Source organism: Vicugna pacos, chromosome 1 (genome assembly GCF_048564905.1).
Source record: "Vicugna pacos chromosome 1, VicPac4, whole genome shotgun sequence".
Classification (NCBI taxonomy): Eukaryota; Metazoa; Chordata; class Mammalia; order Artiodactyla; family Camelidae; genus Vicugna; species Vicugna pacos.
Window position 1 is genome coordinate 55,087,745 of NC_132987.1, and position 23,802 is coordinate 55,111,546.

Consider the following 23,802-nt stretch of genomic DNA (forward strand, 5'->3'; position numbering starts at 1 on the left):
AAGGTGTTATGCAATTTCTTTAGAAGTAAATTTACCTTCCTAATTATGGATGCCTGGAGCTACAATTACAGATAAATAGCATTTCTAAAGTCTAAAGATCTTCCTGCTTCCTTCTCCAAAGCCCTGCTGGCAAGCCTCCTGGGCTGTCAGATTGTGCAGAAGTGGGAGAGGCAGGCTGGAAAGAGCAGATTCGACCACAAAGCACCCAAAGCTGAAGCTAGGGGGTGGCTGGAGGGGAGTACGGGATGGTAGTCATGGAAATGCGTGGTCTAGATCCCTCTCCAAGGGGGGCCTGGCTGTCTGGCTGCAGGAATGTTCAGTGGACAGGCTCCAGTGGTCAGTGCTGTCAGCCTCGGCCTCAGCTGTAGAGTAACCTCATGGGTAGCCGTGTCCTTCCAGGGCAGCCTGTGTCCAGCGACTAAGTGAAGGAAGGTACAGAGCCCTGGACATCTGTGCCTGATCTGAGACAGAGACAGACAGTCCTGGACCCAGAGCTTCCCACCTTGGCGAGCAGGATACTCTGCTGTTTGCCTTTGACAGTTTAACAACCCCCCATCGCAGTTTAACTGGATTCTGCTTCCTCCCTCTTTCTTTCATAGGTGTCAATCCCCCCAGACATAGTGCATACCCAAATTCCATGTCAGTGTCTACTTCTGGAACACCCAGCCCGTGATGATGGGTTGGAGATGGGGAGGAACTTGAGATCTGGCCTGTTTACCTATCTAAGCTCATCTCTTGCAGCTCTAAGCTCAGCAAACACCTTTCCCACTTCCTACCAGGTATTTAACAGGTGGAGGGAGGCTTTTCCTGTTGCTTCAGGCACCAGGGACCACAGCTGAGAACAACAGGTGGTGGAAATCCCCCTTTCTAAAGAGAGCTGGGGATTTAGGTACAGCTGTCTTTCCAGGGCTTATTAAGAGGTAGGAGAACCAACCCTGCTGCCTCAGCAGCCACCACAAACACCCCCTCCCCCTACCAAGCCTGAGGAGGAGAGAGGGTGCTGGAGAGATGAGGGGTTGTCAAAGGGAGACAGCAGAGTATCCTGCTCGAGTTGGTGAAGGTCAAGTGGACGTGCCTGGCTGGCACCTTGCCTTGGAGGGCTGTGAGCTGGGCCAGGTTACCTAACAGAGGAGCAGGCTGCTGGGTGAGAGCAGTGGTGGGATGGATTAGTTGAGCGAAGCTGGGTCTCCCATCTGGGGGCCCTTGGAAGAGTTCCCACCTAAGCGCATGGCCGCCTGGCCCCAGATGCCTGCCACACAGAGGACAGGTGGGCCAGTCAGTGTCAGCCAGAGAGGCGGTGACCACACCAAGGATGACCCAAAAGCTGGTTACAGAGAGTGACCTTCTCCCTTCTCGCCCACCCTCCTGGCCACCCCTCACTGGAAGTATCTGCAGTCATCAGAATCCCAGTTCTGATACAGGTGAGTTTGAAGTTTTAAACTACCTTTTAATACACCAGAAAAAAGGACTTCAAAGAATGTGGTTGCAGAGAATAATTGAAAAAGAAAACAATTTTGTGTTTAAGTCCTACTGAATCATAATTTAGAATTACGCCAACTTCGTTAAATTTCAGCTGGACCATTCACCACCTTGTATGTACTCCAGAGAAGGTTGGGGACAACAGGCAGGAGCCAGCTCCACTCTGTCCCTCCAGCCCTTCTAGGAACTTTGCTGGACTGTGGATGCCAGCATTTCCCCTTTCTTCAGTCTCAGCAGTGATGGTCACGGGTCAAGCATTTCCCATTTGGCAGGCAGCAGAGTAAATCCTGGATGTGTATTAACTCGTGCTGGCTTCATAAACAACTCTTGAAGGTAGATGCTATTGCTCTCCGTATTTTGAGAAGAGGAAATTAGGGCACAGAGAACTTGAGCAGCTTGTCCAGTCCCTTTTCTAGAGCCTCAGTTAGCTCCTGCTGTGATAACAAAACGCCATAGACTGGGTGGCTTCAGCAGCACAGGTATGTTTCTCACAGTTCTGGGGCTAGGAAGTCCCAGGGCAGGGCGCTGGCACATTTGGCGTCTGTGAGGACCTGTCTCCTGGTTTGCCGACAGCTGTCTCCTCCTTGTGTCTTCACACGATGGAGGGAGGGAGCAGAGCAACCTCTCTTTCCTTAAAAAGGCGCTAATCCCATCATAAGGGCTCTACCCTCATTCATCATCTAATTATCTCCCCAAAGCCCTACCATCACATCAGGGATTAGAGGGGATTAGAGTTCCGAAATACAAATTTGGGGAGGACACAAACATTCAGTCTCTTGCACTTAGCAAATGGCAACAGCAAGACTGAATCAGACAGTTTGGTTCCAAAGCCCTTACCGGCTGGTCTTCTACACCCCACTGTCTCCTGAGCACTGGAAAATCCTACCCTATGGCCTTCTTGGGGGATCTTGTCCTATGGCTTATATGTCACTTCCCTGGATTTTGAATTTCTGCTTCTCCTCTGGCCGTCCTCCCACACACATATGACTCTCCTAACTTCCACCTGACCTCAAGCTCGTTAAAGAGCAGCCCATCCCTGCTGCTCCACGACTTCTCCTATTTCCTAGAACTGCTCGTAGCTGGTCAGTAACAACCCGGTGGGTATCTTTATACATTTGCTGCCATTGACCCCTTCCTTCTTGAAAATTCTGTCTTGCTCTCTTTCTCTGACATCCCTTTCTGCGAGGTTTCTCTTGCCCTTGGATGCTCTTTCTGACTCAGATTGGTTTCAAGCTGGCTCTCACGCTGTGTCTCAAATTGGGGTCAGCTTGGACTCCATCCTGGGCCCTCTTCTCAGGGCAATTCTTTCCTTTCGGAACACTGTTCTTTCCTGGGCCTTCAATTACGGCAGCTGTATGAACTCACTATATTCAGACAGCTGTATTCCAACCCACAGATCTTTGCTTAATGGTCTGTCCCACCACAGCACCCCTCAGGCAACCTAAACTCAGCATTTCCAAGACTGAACACACCATCGCTCCTTAAAAGCCTGCTCTTTTCTCCCCATCGGGAGAAAACTCTTCTCTCTCAATCCCCACCAATCATTTGCCAAATCCTATTGTTTCTACCTCTTAAACTAGTGACATTTTGGGGTCTCCAAATCCTTTTACACTCTTAAAAATCATTGAGGACCCCCAAAGTTTCTATGTCTATGAGCTGTATTTAGAGATAGTTAGTGTATTAGAAATTAAAACTGAGAAATTTTGAAATGTTTATTTAAAATAACAGTAGCCCCATCACATTAACATGAATAAAACATTTTTATGAAAATAATTCCATTTTCCGAAACAAACAAACAAAAAAACTAATGAGAAGAGTTGCATTGTTTTAGATTTTTGCAAATCTCTTTAACGTCTGGCGTAACAGAAGAGAGCTGGATTCCCGTATCTGCTTTTGTATTCAGTCTGTTGCAATGTATCATTTTAGTTGAAGTAGACGGAGAAAATCCAGCTTCACACTGGTAAGTAGATAGAAAAGTGAGGTTTTTTTGTGGGGGTTGAGGGTCTTAAAACAACATAAATGTACTCTCTCCCAGCTCTGGGGCCAGAATTCTGACATCAGGGTGTCACAGGGGCCAGGGGAGGGTCCTTTCTGCCTCTCCCAGCTGCTGGGGGCTCCAGACTTTCTTGGGCTTGTGGCCACATCACCCTAACCTCTACCTCCGCTGTCCTGCGGGGTCCTGAGTGTGTACGTGCCTTAATAACTTTTTCAGATAATTGTAGATAGTTTTCTTTGATACTACACCAGAGCACAACAGTTACTTTCTTAAAGGTTCACAGCAGTGTGAATTCTGAAACCTTACAGTAAACTTTTTGTACTGTTTTATTAAAATCTATTGGTTATTTTACACTTCAGATGTGTCTTTCAGCCATCCATGATTTTGTGACATTATACATCGAGCTTTCAGAAATATCGCTTCACTGAGTAATACACATCTTTCAGATGTTGACACATTTCCCTCTGCAATGCCAATAATCACATTTGATGTTAGGACCACTGTATTAGTTTCCTAGGGCTGCTGTAACAAAGCACTGCAACCTGGCTGCTGAACAGACGTTTCTCGGTTTGTACTTGCATCGCTTCAATCTCTCCCTCCATCTTCACGTGGCCTCCTTTCATGTGTTTGTCTGTGCCTGTTTATCCAAATTCTTTTTACTTAAGGACACCGGTCATCAGACTTAGAGCCCATCTTAATCCAGTATGACCTCCTCTTAACCTCACATCTGCAAAGGCCCTATTTCCAAAAAAGCTCATGTTCACAGGTACCAAGAATAGAACTTTAACATGTTTTTTTGGGGGGGGGGCGGGGGAACATTTCAACCCAGAGCAACAACTGCATCAGAAAAATCTTAAAGAATTGGGAAGCTGTCACATTCACAGTGGTGGAAACAAGTTTTCCAGAGTTCTAATTTTTGCCTGAAAACTCAAATTCCAGCATCAGCAATAAGCACACCTAGTAACAAATACTAAAACAAAAACAAGAAAAAGTTGTTTTCCCTGAAGTGGCAGTTTTACTTTGTTTATTTCAAGAAAATGTCTCCCCAGTATTCAAATCTGAATAACATGAGTTTACTAGTTTTTTTTGTTTTTTTTTTGTTTTTTTTTAGGTGGAAATAGTGTTCCATGAAAAAAGTGGTCAGTCTGGCTTGCAACTCACTTGCAAAAGTAATTTTCTTTGAGGCAACAATTATATTTCTTACTGCAACTGAAGTGGTTTATGTATGCTTCCTCTTGCATCACATGAGTGTTAATTAGAAAGGGGTGAACACAAAGGTCAAGAGTTAATGAAATCAGTAATGTTTATTGCTTCATCATGGACATTTTAAAGAGAAATTGACTTGTTCTTCTCTGTGGGTGCATGGTGGTGAAGAATGTGTGACTGTTAGTGGACTTCAGTGAAGTTTTGATTGTCCTAACACCAGCAGTTTTACCTATCCTTGCTTTTGTTTTATCAGTGCAAACGTCAACACAGTGAAAAAGCCAAATATTGCCTTAATGTTATTGTGAAAATAGTTTTGATCTCAAAATTTCCCCCGAAAGGGCTTCAGGGACCCCTACTGGTCTGTGGACCACACTTTGAGAAGCACGGCCCTGGACATCTCTCCACCAACTGCCACTGCCTTAGGGCCCGTCAGTTCTTCGGACTATTGCAATTACCATAACCAGCACCCAGTTTCTAGAGTTGTCTCTTCCAACCAGTCCTCCACATGGCAGCCAATACGGTCTTAGAAAGGCATATGTTACTGAGACATTCCTCTGCTTTGAACCCTTTAGGGGGTTCCCTTGGACTTTAAACAGTCCAAATTCCTAAGCATAGTGTGGCATAGGAGGTCATCTCTGATCTAACAGTGACTTACCTTTCCCACTTATTCTCCAGCCACATTTACACATGCCATTCAATCCAGCACCACCAGTTATTTTAATCCATCATGCTCTTCCCTTGCATGGAAGGCCCTGCTTTCCTCACCTCTTACCTGGCTAAGTCTTACTCTTTAAAAGTCACCTTCCATCACCTCTTCCAGGAAGCATTCCTTGACTACATTTTTGGGTTAGCAGGATTTTGCCCTCTACGTTTTCATACCATCATATACTTATTTCATTATAGCATTTATAATAAGGTACTATAGTAGCAGTGAATGATAATAATAATTACCATTATGATAACCACAAATATTTATTGACTATTTATTATTTGCTGGACACAGTGTCAGGCACTTCAAATACATCATCATTTCTAGTATATTTACCTATTACTCACATTAAGACTTTGAGTTCCTTTACTCCAGGGTGTGGGAGGTAAGAAAACAAAATGATTAACTGTGTGGTTCTTAAAGTGTAGGAGACATGAGTTCATATCCCAACTTCAAGCCATGTGAACTCACACAAGTTCTTCATTTTTTTTTTTTCAATTTTTTTTCTTTTTACCCAAGTGCTATATATTCTATAGAAAATTACCAGGAAGAAAGCAAAAAATGACCCAACTCCCACAGTTCAGAAAAGTAAATTACTTGTGAGCATGATTTATAGATATTTCCCAGTGGACCTATATGTCAGAATAATACACAAACAAACAAAAATAGCCATCAGGTTATATTCCATAATCTGTTGTTTATAAGGAAAACAACAACAGCAACAACAATAAATTTTTAAAAACCTAGCGTAATCTAAGGGACTGCTGATGTTCAGATGAATGTTGCTTCACCACAAGGGATGTTGGGATACTGGCTGCTTCCTTAAACCGCTCTAAAGCAGGGCCCAACCTGGGCCCAGCAGGCTGCACATTGACCCTCAAAGGGGCTCTACTTGGCTGCACTAAGTTTATTTAAAGAAATAGAAGCTCAATGCCTTGGTGGAGATAGGGGCGTCCCCACTCTCATTTTTGGGATTTCTGCTCATCCCTTATTATCTTGCCCTGGCCACTTCCCATGCTCATGAGCTGTAAGGAAGGGTGGGGTGAAGTACATGAGCTGGGAAGCCAGACAGCCTGGGTTTAAATTCTGATTTCATGACTTGCTGTCTTTGGGGCTTTGGGTAGTTAACTTCTGTGTTTCATTTCCTCTGTAAAATGGGGCTCATAATAGACTCTAGTTTATGGGGTTATGACAGGATTAAATAAATTGATATTTGTATAGAGCTTAGAACAGTAAGCTGGTAAATATGGTAAATATTCAGTAAATGTTTGCTCTTATTACTTGCTGTCTGGCTCCCATGTTAAGGTTAAGGAATTATAAAAACCATTAAATTGTAAAAACCAAAAAAAACCCAAAGGATTATAAAGCTGAATCAAGAAGAAATAGATAATTTGAACAGACCATTCACTAGAAATGAAATAGATTATGAAGTGAAGAAAACTCCCTGCAAACAAAAGTCCAGGACCAGATGGCTTCACTGGGGAATTCTAACAAACATACAAAGAAGAGCTCATACCAGTCCTTCTCAAACTCTTCCAAAAGATGAAAGAGGAGAGAACACTCCTAAAGGCGTTCTGTGAAGCCACCACCAGCCTGATATGAAAACCAGACAAAGATAATACCAAAAAAGAAAGCTACAGGCCAATATCTTCAATGAATATAGATGCAAAAATTCTCAACAAAAGATTAACAAACTGAATCCAACAACACATAAAAAAAATCATACACCATGATCAAGTTGAATTCATCCCAAGGTCACAAGGATGGTTCAACATAAGCAAATCAATCAGTGTTAGATATCACATTAACAAAAGAAAGCTTAAAACCACATGATCATTTCAATAGATGCAGAAAAAGCACTTGATAAAATTCAACATCCATTCATGATAAAAACTCTTACCAAAGTGAGTATAGAGGAAACATATGCCAACATAATTAAGGCTATTTATGGGGGAGGGTATAGCTCAGTGGTAGAGTGTGTGCCTCACATGCATGAGGTCCTGGGTTCAATCCCCAATACCTCCCTCAAAAAGTATAAATAAACCTAATTACCTCGCCCACCAAAAAAAAAAAACCTAAAAAGAAAAAAAAAGGCTATATATGAAAAACCCAGAGCCTGGCTGCTAAAATCTGGAACAAGACAAGGATGCCCACTCTCACCACTTCTATTCAACATAGTATTGCAAGTCCTAACCATAGAAATCAGACAAGAAAAAGAAGTAAAAGGTATCCAAATCAAAAGGGGTATATGCAGATGATTGATACTATATATAGAAAACTACTAGAACTGAGAAATGAATTCAGTAGGTAGCAGAAATCTGTTGTATTTCTTTACACTAACAATGAAATATCAGAAAGGGAAGGTAAATAAATAATCTCTTTTAAAAGTCACATTAAAAAATACTTAGGAATGAACCTGACCAAAGAGGTAAAAGAATTTTATGCTAAGAATTATAAAACATTAATAAAGAAAATTGGAGATGATTTAAAAAAATGGAAAGATATCCCATGCTCTTGGATTGGAAGAATTAATATTGTTTAAATGGCCATACTACCCAAAGCAATCTGCAGATTTAATGTGATCCCTATCAAGTTATCCAGGACATTTTTCACAGAACTAGAATAATTCTAAAATTCATATGGAACCATGAAAGACCCAGAATTGTCAAAGCAATCCTGAGGAAAAAGAACAAAGCTGGAGGCATAACCCTTCCAGACATCAAACAATACTATAAAGCTGCAATAATCAAAACAGCATGGTGTTGGCATAAAAACAGATATATTGTTCAATGTAACAGAATAGACCAGAAATAAACCCACACATCTATGGTCAATTAATCTTTGACAAAGGAGGCAAGAATATACAATGGAGAAAAGACAATCTCTTCAGCAAGTGGTGTTAGGAAAGCTGGACAGCTGCATGTAAATCATTGAAGTTAGAACGCTGTCTCACACCATACACAAAAATAAACTCAAAACGGCTTAAAGACTTAAACATAAGTCAAGACACCATAAAAATCCTAGAGGTGAACAAAGGCAAAACATTCTCTGACGTAAATCACAGCACTGTTTTCTTAGGTCAGTCTCCTTAGGTAATAGAAATAAAAGCAAAAATAAACAAATGGGACCTAATCAAATGTATAAGCTTTTGCCAGCAAAGGAAACCATAAACAAAATGAAAAGGCAGCCTACAGACTAGGAGAAAATATTTTCAAACAATGTGACCAACAAGGGCTTAATTTCCAGAATACACAAGAGCATGGATATAAGAAATGGCAGAATCACAGGAAAACTGAAGGGCCACCTCAAGGCTGGCATTTCCCCCTTGGACCTGGGCATGCAGCAGACACACAGGCCTGTGGCCAGGTAGTCTTCCCTCTGGCCAGGCTTCTGTTACACAAGGTGTTCTCTCTCCTTTGTGCGGTGATTCATTATGCAAGCTGCAGCATGAGGCCAAGCCTTCAGAACTAGGTGAAGAGTCTCCACATTCCTGCTTTTTATACTTTCCAGGAGGCACAAAGGAATTCCGGTCAGGGAAGGGGGTTCTGGAGCCCAAGAGGGACTCCACTGATTGGAGAGCTTTGGAAGCAATGCCTGAAAACCGTATTTGGTGGACCAGTGTCACAGACAAATTGAAGAGGATAGAGAATGGGGGAGGCCCCTCACTGTCCAGACATGACAAGCCAGTTCACACTCTGACTTGAGGGAAGAAAGATTCCCCACACTGGAGGACAAAAGTGCCAACCCTCAGCAGGCAGCTACATGCTCCAAAATCATGATGGTGTTTACCAGGGCAGAGGGGCTGGGTGTTTGGGCACAACAGAGGCCATGTTTCCATCCATGGTATTGATTGGGCTACCCCGAGATGATGGCTCTGCGGACAGGGTCCCAGGCCTGGGAACCTTCTTCACCTGAGAAAAATACCAGAAGACATGAAAAAAAAATTATTAATTGAACTGTACATAGCTCAGTGGTAGACTGCATGCCTAGCATGCACGAAGTCCTGGGTTCAATCCCCACTACCTCTGTTTAAAATAAATAGATGAACAAACAAATAAATCCTAAAATTACCTCCCTCCCATTAAAAAAAATTAAGAGAAACAAACTATAGACCTGAAAATGGTCAGAATGGTCGATTTTATATTCTCCATTACCACAGTTAAAAACAAAGTATTAAAATAATACATGCCCAGTGTAGACAATTTGAAAAATTAAAAAAGGTTGATTGAAACAAAATGATCCATAGTCCTTCCTTCTAACATTTTGGTAATTTCCTTTTCTTCTTTTTATATGCAAATTGCCTATAATGTGTGTGGTTTGGGGGGGTAACATTATTATTTGAGCATATTCGTCATTATGTATTGTTTGAAAGTATCATTTTAATGGAGTCAAAGTGGTTCATTTTATGAATTCATCAAATTGTATTTGATTGTCTTAGTGGCTATTTAGGCTGTTTCCAATATTTTGCAAACAAAAATAATAATTGGCGTTAAACATGTTTTTGTTCAATAGATCTTTTGAAAGTGTAAACATTTTTGTTTCTTCCTCTTTCATCCTAGTCAGAGCCTACACTTCCTTAAATGCTAGCTCAGGTCTGGCCTCTACTCTGAAACCTTCCCTGAGCTCATCAGCCTGCAAAACTCCCTTTATTCTCTCATTTCAGTTGCATTAATTCATCCATCCATTCATTCATCAAATATCATTTAATGGCATCAAGTAGGTATACATAAATGTTCATCAAATAATAATTTTTCTTTCATAGTGTGATTACTTATATAATAATTATGACTAACGTCCTCTGAGTACTTACTCTGTGCTGACATTTAGAAATATTAGTTTACACTGGGTTATCTGATTTCATCTTTTGCAATACTATTGATGCTTTACCTTTGGGAAGGTTGTGACTGGCACAGAGACACTAAGTAACTTGCCCAAGTTTGCTCAGCTATTCCTTGGGTGACCTGCGATTCAATTCCAGTTACTGTGGCTCCAGAGTCCATTAATTGTATTAAGAATTATATATGCTTCTCAGCCAGACTGTTGTAGGGGCTAGAGATGGAAGAGTGAGCAAAGCAAATACACCTCCTGTAGTATGGAGCTTACTTAGAGCCTGGGTGTCCCTCGAGTTTTGGATCATAAAGGTCTTGAGCTGTTCCTTTGTGGCTGTCTGTGGGTAACTCTTGCTTCTGCATCCTGTGAACCCCTGCAGGGCTGGGGCCCCTTCTCCTTCTGCCTTCCACCCTCAAGAAGCACATAGCTAGTGCCCAAGGGTTGCTCAGTAATGCCTTTAAACTGATGGATGGGAGGTAGCAAAAAGAGATCTGAGCATCTAGAGTCCAGATTTTCTTTGGGCTCCATCACTGTGCCACGCAGGGATGGTTTCTCTGGTGTCTCTTGAGGGAAAAAAGATCATCTTTGACATCCTGCGAGTGTAGTAAAATCTCCCAGGAATACCTTAGGTTTTTCTTACATGATGGACAGCAACCACTAGCACAAGACCTCCTGTGGCCTCCAGCTCTCTGATTCAGCCCGAGATTAATAATTTCAGGGCTAAACATGAGAAAGTTGTCTTCATGTTGCTTCTTTTTCAATATGCCTGGATGTGAGCAGGCGTCTTTAGAAGCTAAACAGCAGTGCTGATTTTCTCGCAGACCTGTGTCTGTTTTATAAAGTAGGTATCTGAGTCTGTTTGGGCTCCTGTAACAAAATACCATAGATCGGATGGCTTATTGAGAACAGAAATTTCTCATAGTTCTGGAGGCTGAGGTCCATGATCAAGGCACTGGCAGATTCAGTGTCTGATGTGGGCCCGCTGTCTGGTCCAACAATGTTCATCTTTTTGCCGTGTCTTTGTGTGGTAGAAGGGCCAAGGGAGCTATTCAAGCAGCTTTCTTAGGTGCACTGATCCCATTCATGATGACTGTACCCTCATGACCTAATCACCCTCCTCCCCAAGACCCCCTGATATCATCCCTTTGGGCATTCATAGGCTTTTTTTCAACATACGAATTTGGGTGGGGGACACAAGCATTCAAGCTGTAACAGCAGATAATCATAATTACAATGTTTACTTCTTAAAGGGATTAAAAGAAGAAAATGAAGGAAGAGGAGGAGGCCTCTTACATAAGACCATAAACATTTGTGTGCGTTTTTAAAATTGGCCATAGGTTAAAAAAAAGTTGGTTTTTCATATTTTTTATTGGGTTCACGTCTAATAATTATAATAGCTTCCATCTTTTGAGTACCCATTAGATGCCTGGCATAATAGCATTATTGCTGATCCTTCAAGGACCCCCATTTCATAGGCTCAGAGGGCTTAATGGCCTTTCTAAAGGCCACCTGCCTAGCAAAAAGGCAGCAAACTCTACTTTGCTCAGTCTCAAAGCCTGTCGAAGTGCCTCCACAGCGGAGTTAGCTACTGTTTTAATAGTTACTTAGGGAATGAGCTGCCTCATCAACACGGTGGAGAGGCACACCGCAGAGGCACGGCCCTTTTGGAATTTTATTAAAGACCTCAGAGGGGATCAGAGAGGAAAGTGTCAGCTAAGAGGAGCATGTCTATTTCCTGCCATGGATGGAGCCAGGAGGGACCCCCACTGCTTTATCCCTGTGATCTTGGATCCAAGTTTGGGAAATGGCTAAGTGAGGAGAAAGCTATCTGAACCGGTTCACATCACCTCTCTGAATCCATTACAGGAAAATTTGTCCTGATCTGTGGATTTATTTTTTTTAAGACAAAGAGGGTTTCTACAAAATACTGAATGCATTTAATTTGAAAGAGTATTCAGCTGTACATTTAATGAGTGAAAAAAAACATGGTTCAGGAAATTCTTCAAGTGTAATAAGACTTTAGAGAAGGAAGAGACTTTTTTTTTTTTTCTGTGGGATGAGGGTGGCAGGTAATTAGGTTTCTTTCTTTCTTCCTTTAAATGGAGGTACCGGGGATTGAACCCAGGACCTCAGCACCTACTCTACCACTGAGCTATATCCTCCCCCTCAGGAAGAGAACGTTTTGGACTCAAAGTTTCCTGGAGAAGCTTAGGATTGAATGAGACCTTAGAGGACATGTTGTGTTCATGCAGGCAGAGCGAGATGAAAGGGGCATTTCAAAGGAATGAAAAGGTATAAGCAAGTCCTAGTGGAAAGATAATGGGGAGATGAGTCAGGTCACCCTCACATCACTTTGCCTCCAAGGAAAAACTGATGAGCATAGTGGTTAAAGAGTGGCTTTGAAGTCATATACGTGTTGGTTCAATTCCCTGCTCTGCCAGTTACGAGACACATGGCCTTTGGCCAATTATTCAAACTCCTTAAGCCTCTGTTATCTCCTTTCCAAATACAGTTAATGATGCACACTGCACCGGGTCTTTGTGAGGATTTACTACCGTATGGTTTAGTTCCTGGTTCAGTAATTTGAGGAAGTCATTATTATCTCCCAGATCATTCTGGAATATCCAGATCCTAATCTTAACATGCTCTATTTCACCTCAGTAATCAAGAGGTAAGAACTACCATCTCTTCTATCTCCTGAGATGCAAGAAGCAGTAAAGCCTCCTTGTTAGAAAAAAAAAAAAAAAAAAGAAAAAAAAGAAGCAGTAAAGCCACCTCCCCCTCTTTGCCAAAACCCTGGGGTGAAGGAAATGTATTATCAGAGGTCTAGCTTCACACAAATCTATCTCAGAAGAGGGACTTCCTTCTTCCCAACCACAATAACATGCCACAGGCTTCTGGCCATTCTCTACAATCTCTGTTTATCACTTTATATGTTTTGCTTAGCCCTTTGAAGAGACAGGCTGAAAAGCCAGCCTAATGGTCCCTGACCACTGAGGGAAGGCAGGCGATAATGAGCGGCCCCGATCCCTCTCAGGGGCCTCTTTACGGGAGGCTGGACTACAGCCCTTCCTGCTTTTTCTCAAGTCTCTGGTTCTCTCTATGCTTTCTGGGCTGCCCTGTGTCCCCTTACTGGCATTTACAACAGAGTCAGAAGATGCGGATGTAGTCCAGCCCCTGCCACTTACTATCTGGGTGCTCCTGGGCAGGACATTTGGGTCTCCAGGTCTCAGTTGATTTATTTGTAAAATAGAGATCAATTGAAAGACGTATTAGGAAAGTGCCTTGGAAGTTCTCTAAGTGCGAAACGCCTATTTCAGTGGGTAGGTTAAAAATCAAACAGGGGCGCTGTGCCCCTTTCTCCTTAACCCAACCACCAGATGAGTCCCAGATTCTGCAAATAAAAATCCCTCCTGAATGTGGACTTGTGACTTTGCATCTCTTTTGGGCAAGGAAATGCGCTTCCTAGTATTCATACTTCCTGTAAGTTTGAGGAAGGCCTCCCAGAGGAGCTGCCAAAGAGAGATGATAGATGCTGTCCCTTGCCTCCCTGGAATTACAGTCCATTTGACGGGATCCCAAGCCAATGCTGATACAACACTTTGAATACAATAACGTGTACTTAATACAAATGCCTGTGTTACCCATCCCCAAATGCTCACACACACACACACACACACACACACGTCTTCTGCCTAGGTGGGCCTGCCCTGGCGTTGCTGCCTTCTGGATGGAGTCATTCTGAGTCCTTCAAGGTCACGGCCTTGTGATGCTCTAAGCCATTTAGGTTAGACAGGTGCAGGCTGTTATTAGCTTTATAGACCACCTGCTTGCTAATTAATGAACTAGACAGTCGAGAGCTTTATGACAGCCCCCAAGGCTGTGATGGCTAATGCTGCATCATTCAGAGGCTACTCCCCGCACTGAACTTTGTCAGTGTTCCCAACTGCTTATTAATTGCCCACACACTTAAACCTTAGCAGAGGTAGTTACCGGTTAATTCAGATCACCAATCTCCCCACTAGCTCCCAGTAGGGGAATGCTACAGCTCTACACTTAGGTTTCTCATGGGAAGCTGCTAAAGGTTTCGCACTGAACCCTATACAAAGAGGGGTTGGAAAACTGAAGGAGGTTCCCAGGAGGCATCTGAACATTAGGAACTACTCCAGCCATGGGGAAATATGAGCTGGGAAAGGTTATTGCCCAGCTAGTAATGATCAGTTAACTATTGGTGATGATGGTCAACGAGATAGTGGCTGAGGCTACACCAAGTCTCAGCAGTCTAAAGCTCATAATCCTTTGGCAAAGGGTTCCTTGCTTGAGGCTCCACCGGTCGTGGAGTGTTACATGCTCAGGCATGGTTGGTGGCTTTTTACCTGTGGAGGAGCTTCTCTGGGACAACCTAGAAAAAGCCTGAGAAGTAACCCAGTGATTTGTCGGCAAATCCTACTGATCATCGACATTGCCTGGGGAGCGTGCCAACAATTGCAGATACCCAGGATCCAACCCCAGCACCACTGGGGGAGAATAGAATTTGTACTTCATATGATTTCTGTAGGTGATTCCAAAGGTCAGCCGAGTTTGGAAATAACTTATTTAGTCCAATTGCCCTCATGTCATAAAAATAGTAAAGGGAAGTGTGTTGGCTGAGGTCTAGAAGCTAAATCGTGAGAACTGGGAGTAGAGTTCAGTCCGTTGATTCCTAGATTGGTGCCCTGTGTGTTGTGTAGCTTTTCTTTCATTGAACTTCAGCTGTCTTTGGGGAGAGATGCATAAAATACACGTGGCTGAATCACAACAAACAGTGGCATAACCCTTTGGGTGTCCGAGTCACCAGGACCTAACACTGGCCACTAGCCTGCTGTCAGGAATCAGACGCCTCTGTTAAGAATCCATCTTCACCATTTATTGTTTGTGTGACCCTGGTTGTTCCTTACTTCTTAGTTTCCTTGTCTACAAAATATGAATAATAAAATTAATAGTATCTCCCTAATAGGGTTACTGCACGAGTTCAATGACAGAATATTTGGAAAGTGCTTGATGTAACACCTGGCAGGTAAGTGCTCAGTAACCATTAGCTTTATTTTCTGAGCATTTACAGTGTGCTGACAGTATACGCAGAGCTCAGTGGCTCAGTGGCCGCCATTCCCAACGTCCCACCCTTCTGTGGGGCAGGCATTCTTTTTTAATGGAAGTACTGGAGATTGAACCCAGGACCTTGTGTATGCTAAGCATGCATGAAGCAGGCATTCTTGATCAAAGCCTTCCCAAGGAGGAGGTGAGGGAGGACCGACCGAGCTTGGACCTTCTGCTGCATTGGTCGTTTGAAATTAGGCATTCTGGAACCTCTGCCCACACGGGTGATAGGTAGAAATATATCATGGTGAAAGCATCCTCTCAGTGGTAACAATTGTGAAATTTTTGTAAATCTGACTAAAGCTCCTTGAGCATGGAACCTGTCCTTTTTTCATCTTGGTGTCTTCTATTCGTCTGGGTGTTCCCTGACCTAGTCTAGACACTTTCTTGGCCCAAAGGGCTCAATAAATGTTTGTCAAGTAGAATTAAATATCATCTCTTGAAGTTCATCAGATGCCACTTCCCAAGAAATATTTTTCTCCTGAATCATTTATCCTGACTTTCTTAATTCTTCATGCCTTATCTTGGCATTCAAGTCCCTTCACAATGGACTTTCAATCCACTTTTTCTCCTGTTATGCATGCAGTAAATGGTTTGTTGCAAGACTATTTATCAGAGTGGAAAAATTGAAAATGACCTTAACGTCCAGCGGCAGAAGAATGGTTGAATAATTCATGCTGCACTCATACATTGCTAATAGCTATCATTTACCTTGTGCTTACCATGTATTGTTCTAAGCATTTTTCATGCAATTAATTCGTTTAATCTTCAGAACCACTTTGTGAAGTAGATACTACTGTTCTTATTTTACAGGTAAGGTAACAGAGCCAGAGAGGTTAATTAATTTGTCCGAGGTCACACAGTTAGGAGCTGGCAGAGTCAGGATTCAAACAGGCAGCCTGACTCCAGAGTCACTACTCTCAAGCCACTAAACTAAACTGTCTTTGAGCCAACAAACAGTACAATAAGCCACTAATAACTTGCCTCAGAATATTTGCCTTGCACCTAGTAAGGGCTGAAGTGAATGAATACATTTATTGTTCGATCTACATAGGAGCTGCTTGGGATCTACTGTAAATAGGATACAAAAGCCGGATATCCCTTATATGCATTATGATCTCAACTCAATGGAAAGAAAATTGTACAGGAAACAACTGGGAGAAAACAGGTCAAAAGGTTAATTCTGCTTGTGGCTGATGGGATGACAATTTCCGCCCTGTCCCCAACCCTACCATCCCCACCTTTTGCCTCTTTATACTTGTCTGACTTTTCTAAATTTCCTAGAGCAAATTTTATCTTTAAAATCAGAAAAAAAAGCAACTATTAAAAATAGATGTTTAAAAACATGAGGCTGTACAGAGGCAGGTTTGGGACAAATCACCAATAGGCATCAATCACTGCTCCCCACACCCCCAAACTACTTGTTAATTTCAAAGACATTTCAGTGGCCCACAAGCTTTCTTGTGCAAAGCCTGACCATTCCTGTAGGTTATTCTGAAGGTCATTCTCAGGTCTTAAACACACAAGAAGCAGCTTCCACTTTGGTTCCGGTACAAGTCCCTTGGGAAAAACCAATTTTCTGGACCTTTTTGAGGGCATTCATTGCAAGCATCTTTGAGTCCTCAGAGTTCCTTTGCTCCTGTATTTCCTGCCATTGCCGGTGCATCTGGCCTCCTGGGCATAGTTTTTGAGTTTTGCCCCCAGGGCAGCAAGAGCAACAGTTTGGGCAGCTGCAGCCTATGAAGTGTCACTAATAGTTTGACAGGCTTGGCCAGTCTTTTGCAGCCTTGGGGACGGATGCAGTATGAAGGAAAGAGGCCTTGGTTTCAAGGCACAGCTCAACACTCACTAGTGGGCTTTAAGCATCTCATTTATCTCTGCGCCTCAGAGTTTTCATCTGTAAATGAGGATAATAAAGAGGCACACCGACCTCACAGGTCACTGGGAGCCTGAAGAGGCCTCTAGTGGGCGAATGCATATGCAAGCCACTTGCAGACGTAAAGGTCTATCGTCCTGTGAATTTTTCCTTCCTTCCTCCCTCCCTCCCTTCCTCTTTTTCTTTCTGGGGCTTCCTTCCCACTTTCTTATATCTTTTGGAGTCATTGAGAAAGGCTAATTAAAATTAATTACAGATTGAATTAATTAACATTAAAATTAAGGGTGGCATCTACAGAGGAGGACCTGGGAAGGGGGTAAGGGCTGGAAGAGCATCACAGGAGGGCGAGGGGTGTTGAGGAGGAGAGGATGACTGGCAGGAGCAGAACTTTGGGGAGAGGGGTGTTGTAAGCAAGTATCTAGAAAGTCTTGCCTCAAGATGTTTGGGTCACCATTTTGTCTCCTTAAGAAAACTTCTGTAAAGACGTCTCTCACTTTTTAATGTTCTTCGAGTGAGATTTGTAGACATTCCCTTACCTCCTAAGCATTAATCTCTTGCTAAGACTGGCCTTAAGGCAGGAACAGGAGAAGGAGCTCAAGATGACTTAGGCACTCTAGGGTTCTAGAATGATACTTCTTCCCAAAGTGAGGATTAAATGAGAACACACACAGGGACTGCCTTGCACACAGGAAATGGTCAGTACATGGCAATTATAATTATTATGAACCAAGAGAAAATTTGCTAAAACATAGGCAATTTAGAATAGAGACTTGGTTTCTCTTTTCATCTTCTAGGACAGAGCCAGACAGAAGCTGACCGGGTAATGTACAGTACAACCACCCATGTGCCCACACGTGTCCATTTCTCCCCTGTCCTGATCACACCAGGCCCGTTCCCCACTCTGAGGTCATGGAGCCACCAGGCCACTGCTTGCTGTACCAGCTGTTTCCTCGTCTTGTGGCTGCGGTCCTCTCACGAGGCCTGTCTCTAGTGTCCAGCCTCTGCCCTCTAGTGTTCTTTCCCCTGGCCCCATTGCCTGCTCCACTGGCCCATCCATGTAGGGACAGCAGGAGCAGTCCCTGGTGCTTAAAGTAGAGATGCTGTTACTCTAGTTCCATTTTCTGACTTGGGTTCTACAGACTTAGGTGTGTCTGAGTATCTTCATCTTTGAAATTGGCATCACTGAGGCCCAAGGCAGGGGATGCAGATAGACCACAGAGCAGTTCCTTTAACCTCGAGCACCTTTATAATGAACAATAGGTGCTGAAAGGTGCAGAGAAGAACTGGGAAGGCTAAGGGTCTTTTTTTTTTTCAATTGAAATATAGGCAATTTACAAGGTTGTGTTCGTTTCTGGTGTACAGCACAGAGATTCAGTTACATATATATATATATATATATATATATATTCTTTTCAATATGTTATTACAAGGTATTGAACATAGTTCTCTGTGCTCCACAGTAGGACTTTGTTATTTATCTATTTTATATATAGTAGTTAGTATCTGCAAACCCCAAACTCCCAATTTATCCCTCCTCTCCCCTCCCCCTGGTAACCATATGTCTGCTTTCTATGTCTGTAAGTCTGCTTCTGTTCTGTAAATAAGTTCACTTGTGTTTCCTTCCTTCCTTTCTTTCAAGGTTTCACATTAAGGGTATCTAAGGGTTTTGGTGAGTGTCTACAGTGGGGTGAATGAAGGGTTTAGAAGGGCATTTCCAACGGCCTGCATCTCTTTTCTTCCTCCCACCAGATTCTGTAATAACCTCCACTTCAAGAGTGCTATGAAAATATTCTTTGCAAGTGGATTGTTGTAAATGAACATTAAAAAGTAGGGCATTATTTGTATTAGCCAGTAAACTGCCTAAAGTGATGCGTGAGAAAGGCATCACCTAAAATATTATTCATGGGCAAAGGCTGAGGTCAGCGCAGGGCAGGGGGCTGAGGTGGCGTCTGCAGGGAAAGTTAGTATTCGTACTGCTAAGGAAAACCAGCTGTCAAGGCAGAGGCCTCAGTGACAATGGGTGAAGGAGGCTCATAAACAGGCTGAGGAGGACAGAATGGTCCCCCACACTGTTGTGAACAGGATGGTCCCCTACACTGTGGTCCAGCCTCCTGCCTCTGACTTCTAGGTTAGGAGGCCCCAACTGAAGACAGCCACCTTGAGCGAATAACCCACAGCAGCTCCCCATCTAGAAACTGGCCAGGGGTGCCCCTGCTTACCTGCTCATCTGCCTCGGAGCCCCAAGAACTTCTTGGGCTTATGTCATCCATGGTCACCTTGGTCCTGTGAGCCAAGAATCCAGAGTGAGCCTGTCCCTTGTCTTTCCCATCATTTGGCTGGAGTTCTTCTGGGGAAAAGAACTGTGGAGTGGGGACTAGACCACCTTCTAGAAAAACCTCTCCTCTGTTTCTTATTCTCGGTTCTTAAGTAGTGTTGACACACAAGTGATGCTGAGGACAGAAACGATTAAGGCTTTCAATGAACGCAGAAGAGGGTTCAAATTCTAGCTCTTCCATTTCCTAGGTGACTTCAAATTCCTCATCCATAAAGTGGGGTAAAGGCGACCATCTGTCTTATGACGAGGAGAGACAATAGAGTAAGCAAAGTGCTTCTGCTCCCCAGATGGTAGCCCTGGTTTGGACATTCTTCTTTCATTCCCTCTGGCCTTGCCACGGCGCCTGCTGTACTTTCACTGATGTCAGTGTCCATACTGGTCTCTGCTCCTGTCATCCATTTTCCAGGATGCTCGCTGTCAGAGGAATTGGTGTAAAACATAAAGAGGTCTGTCATGCCCCTGCACAAGATCTTAAGTTTCCAGTTTTCTCAGGATAAAGTCTGTGCAGCACCCTCCCGGAAACAGTCTTGTAAGAGTCTGTCTGCTTCTCCTCGTTAACTCACACATTTTACTGTTCTGAGCACCTTCTATTTGCCAGATCTACAGTGTGAGGCACTTACACAAGAACATACAGCTAGGTGGTCATGGAGATGTGAATTCACTCTGCTTTTCATCCTTTCCAATTGGAGCTCTTTGTACTGAGATTTCTTTGTACTATATATATATTAACTGTAATGCAACAGATAACCTTTCATTTATTTTTTTAAATGCTTGTTCTCATAGGGGTTTAGAGAGACTATTTTCAAACTAGTACAAATATTTAATAAATACCATCTGGCAGTTTCCTAATCAATAGACTATATTGCACAACAAATCACCTCACATCTTTCAGAAAGAAAAAACCATGAAATTCGATTAATAAAGACATCACTCTCTGAATTAGGACACAATTAAAATTTGCTTTAAATATTTCTTTTGGGGGAGGGGACATACTTCTACTCAATCCTCAGCAGCTGCAAAGGGCCATAAGTGGGAGCAAGAGGGGTCCAGGACTTGGAGTCGGGGGAAGCAGTGTTTGGAAGAAGGATGTTGGGGATGAGAGGAGGAATGCCACCTCCCCTTTCCCAGGATGGTGGTGGGGAGAGGCCACCTCGATTTGGAAAGAAAGCCCTGGGCCTGGGTTTGGAGCACTCCAGTGTGTACAGAACTTTGTGTTTCCAGGGGACTCAGACTACTTTCCATTTTCCCTGCCCCTCCCCTACCACACTCCCTTCCCTCCTATTACAGAGCCAGATGCCAAGTGGGCCCTCGATAGACCTTTGGGAGATTATTGTCTCTGGTAATCATATACTCTCTAAGAAGGACTGCAGTGGTGACCAAGGCAGCTTCTGGCCCTCCTACAGGGATGTTTTCTGTCTTAGGAAAGTGGTTCTGGGGCCACCAGCAACGGTCAGTGTGTGCGAGGGCTCTTGCTCAAAAAGTGGGTTTCCTCTCACCTTTTCCTGGGAGCCTCAGATCGGCCCCAGTGAAGGAAGCAACCTCGCTCCCTTTACCACCCTACTTGAGACCTCCCACCCACCAACCTGCAGACTGCTTGCTCTGGAAATCTCCATCGGTAGGGACTCTCCGACCCTCCTTCCCTTTTGTATCTGCGGTTTTTGAGCACGCCCAACTTTGGGAGGTTCTTACCATACCCTGTGAAATAGATTTTTTTTTTTTTTGGTTTCATATTCTACACGAGAATTCGAGGCTTCAGAGAGGTTAAGCTACTTGCTCAGGGTCACACAGCCAGTCAGTAGCAGAGGCAGGATTTATAGTCTCGGCTCACTAGGATGAACAGCCGGAGAGTGCTGGATTCAACCCTCCGGGACCTGTGCGCTTAGGTAGAGCCAGCATTTGAGGACACTTGCTCCACTGCGTCGCCCCTCCCTCTTGTCCCTCGGCCAGCTCTCCTGGGGGGTGGGGAGCAGGATCCCAGCATCACGCGGGGGTTAGGTGCACCACCTAACCAGGCACCCCTAATCCCGAGGCCCGCTTGTTAGCGACCTCCAGAGGACTGGGGCAGTTTGGGGCACGGTGTGGCGGGGGTTGTAGGGGGGGACCCACTTAGTCTTCCCGACTATTTGCATAACGGAGATGGTTAGGTTCCCCCGCCCCTCCGCCACACTCTTCTTTCCTCTTTCCCGCGTCCCCTCCACCCCGCGTCCCCCGTCCCCTGCTCCTCCCCAGCAGACCCACCTTCAGTTCAGAGACTCCCGGGTGGGACTCCCAGCTCCCGGGCTCTCCGGCCGCTGCCGAACGCGGAGTCTGGAGGCTTTCGGGGGAGGGGAGTCCTGGGCCGGGCCAGGCTGAGGAAGACGCCTGGGGCACCGCCTGGAGCTAACAAAGGGAACCCGCTGCCTGACGGCTGGGGCGCGGAGCGGGCGGAGCAGCCGCTTTCGGCGGCCGAGAATGCTGCGAGTGAGTAGGGCTGCGGCCGGCGGCGGCGCGGCGCGGGCCCCGGCGAGGCGCGGAGCGAAGGGGCGCAGGAGGGGAGCGGCGCGGCCCAGGGCGCGCCTAGGGTGCCGGGAATCCGCGTCCAGCACCCCTCAGCCGCCTTAGCCGCGTGGACCCGCCACCTTTTGACCGAGGGCATCTGTGGATTAATCTGGGTCGGTGGGTCGCCCTGGCTTCTCTCCGGCTCAGCCAGCTTGCGGACCACAACAAACCCACGTGCTGGCGGTCCCCGGGAACCCCACTTTCTCCACCCCGTCGTCAACAGGGGAGGGAGGTGCTTTGCAGGGTCCAGGTTCCTTCAGATCTTGCCTGCTGGGTTTACAGACAGACAAACGGAGGCCCAAGGCAGGGGTGGGGGCACAGGCACCATAACAAACGCACGTGCGCCCAGCCCTGGCATCTGGGCGCACCGCAAGCCCTTAGGAGCCGCCCTGCGGAACCCGGCCATTGTCTCAACTGCCGGGGAGGGAGCGGTGCTGGGGGCGCCACTTGCTGGAGGAGGACGACAGAGACATTTAAAAGGTACCACTTGGGCATCAGACCAAACTGCACGACTTAAAAAGGGAAATGTGAAACGAGAAGGAAGCTACAAAAAGATTACCTCGAGCTAAGAGTGTGTCCTCGGTGCATGATTTGATGTGACCTGGACAACCTCTCGCGTCCACCTCCCGGAGGTTTCTTAGAAATGGAGGTTGAATTAAGGGTCTGTGGGTCCCCCTCCAAAAAAAGACCGTGCCTAGCGCACCATTGTCCCTGCACCGCCTCTGCCGGGGACGGCGAGCGCCTCCTCAGCCTGCAGAAAGAACAGTCTGATTGAAACACCGCCCAGCGCGGTCTTGGGTTTCGCTTGAGCTTTTGCCCTGTAGGTCCCCGCGTCTAGCCTGCCCCGGTGTCATTGGCCCCTTTTGGCTTGTTGTGCGTTTTTACAAAAAAGGCCAGCCTAGGCCTCTTGTTCTAGGTGGGGACGCTATTATTTTTAGTTCTATCCGAGTTCATTTGAGAGAAATTCCTAGGTCCGGAGAGGCCTCTTGTTTGTTTTGCTTTTCCTTTGCGTACGTATGCTCAGCTCAGCTTTCCGTTCATCAGACCTGTTCAGGCAGCAGTGAGACTGGGGGTGGGGTGCGGTGGGCGGGTGATGAATTGGCCTCTTAGGTGATGGTGTGGGTGCAGAAGGAAGCCGGTCAGGTGGTGGGAGTGGGTGGTGTGCGCGAAAGCCGAGGAACCGCCGCCTAAGTGTGCTTGCGGAGAGGTCGGGCTGCGGCCAGCAGATTAACCTGCCCCTGGGGGTCCTCCAGCCCTGCACCTCGGTTGTTGAGGCTCTCAAGAGCATCCAGTGAGCCCCCTTATTTTACAGGCAAGGAAAGGGAGGCCAGGAGAGTTCAGCTACTTGTCCAAGTTTAAACCAAGTGAAATCAGCAACCGAGGGAGAATTGAATATGGGTCTCCAAACTCCCACACTGCACGCAGCTCTGCCGACAACCAAAGTCGGAACCCGGATTCCGTGGTTGGCTGGAAAGGCAGTGGCCTTAGGCAGAATAGAGTTAAACAAAGGAAGTAATTCAGATTGAAAGCTGCACCCTTCCATTATCCCTTTCAAGAGTTCTTTATTCATTTGAGAAAAGCTAGATTTAGTAATTCCTTACTCTCCCAGCCTTTCATAAGCCTCGTTATTTTTCTTTCCTGGCTGCCGGGTCCCCTCAAGATGGACCCGGGCCAGCTGTGGAGACTTAAATGTTCTG

At 45.0% G+C, this 23,802-nt stretch overlaps 1 long non-coding RNA gene and 1 other non-coding gene across 2 annotated transcripts; one reads left to right on the forward strand and one right to left on the reverse strand.

The window, feature by feature from the left end:
- Positions 1 to 5,634: 5,634 nt before the first annotated feature.
- Positions 5,635 to 22,025, reverse strand: LOC107033257 (uncharacterized). Its single transcript, XR_012073351.1, has 3 exons — positions 21,806 to 22,025; positions 19,452 to 19,981; positions 5,635 to 9,301 (listed from the first exon to the last, which is right to left on the reverse strand). It is a non-coding gene; the product is annotated as an uncharacterized lncRNA (long non-coding RNA).
- TRNAV-CAC (transfer RNA valine (anticodon CAC)) lies at positions 7,343 to 7,415 on the forward strand. The gene has a single exon. It is a non-coding gene; the product is annotated as a tRNA-Val (tRNA).
- Positions 22,026 to 23,802: the final 1,777 nt, after the last annotated feature.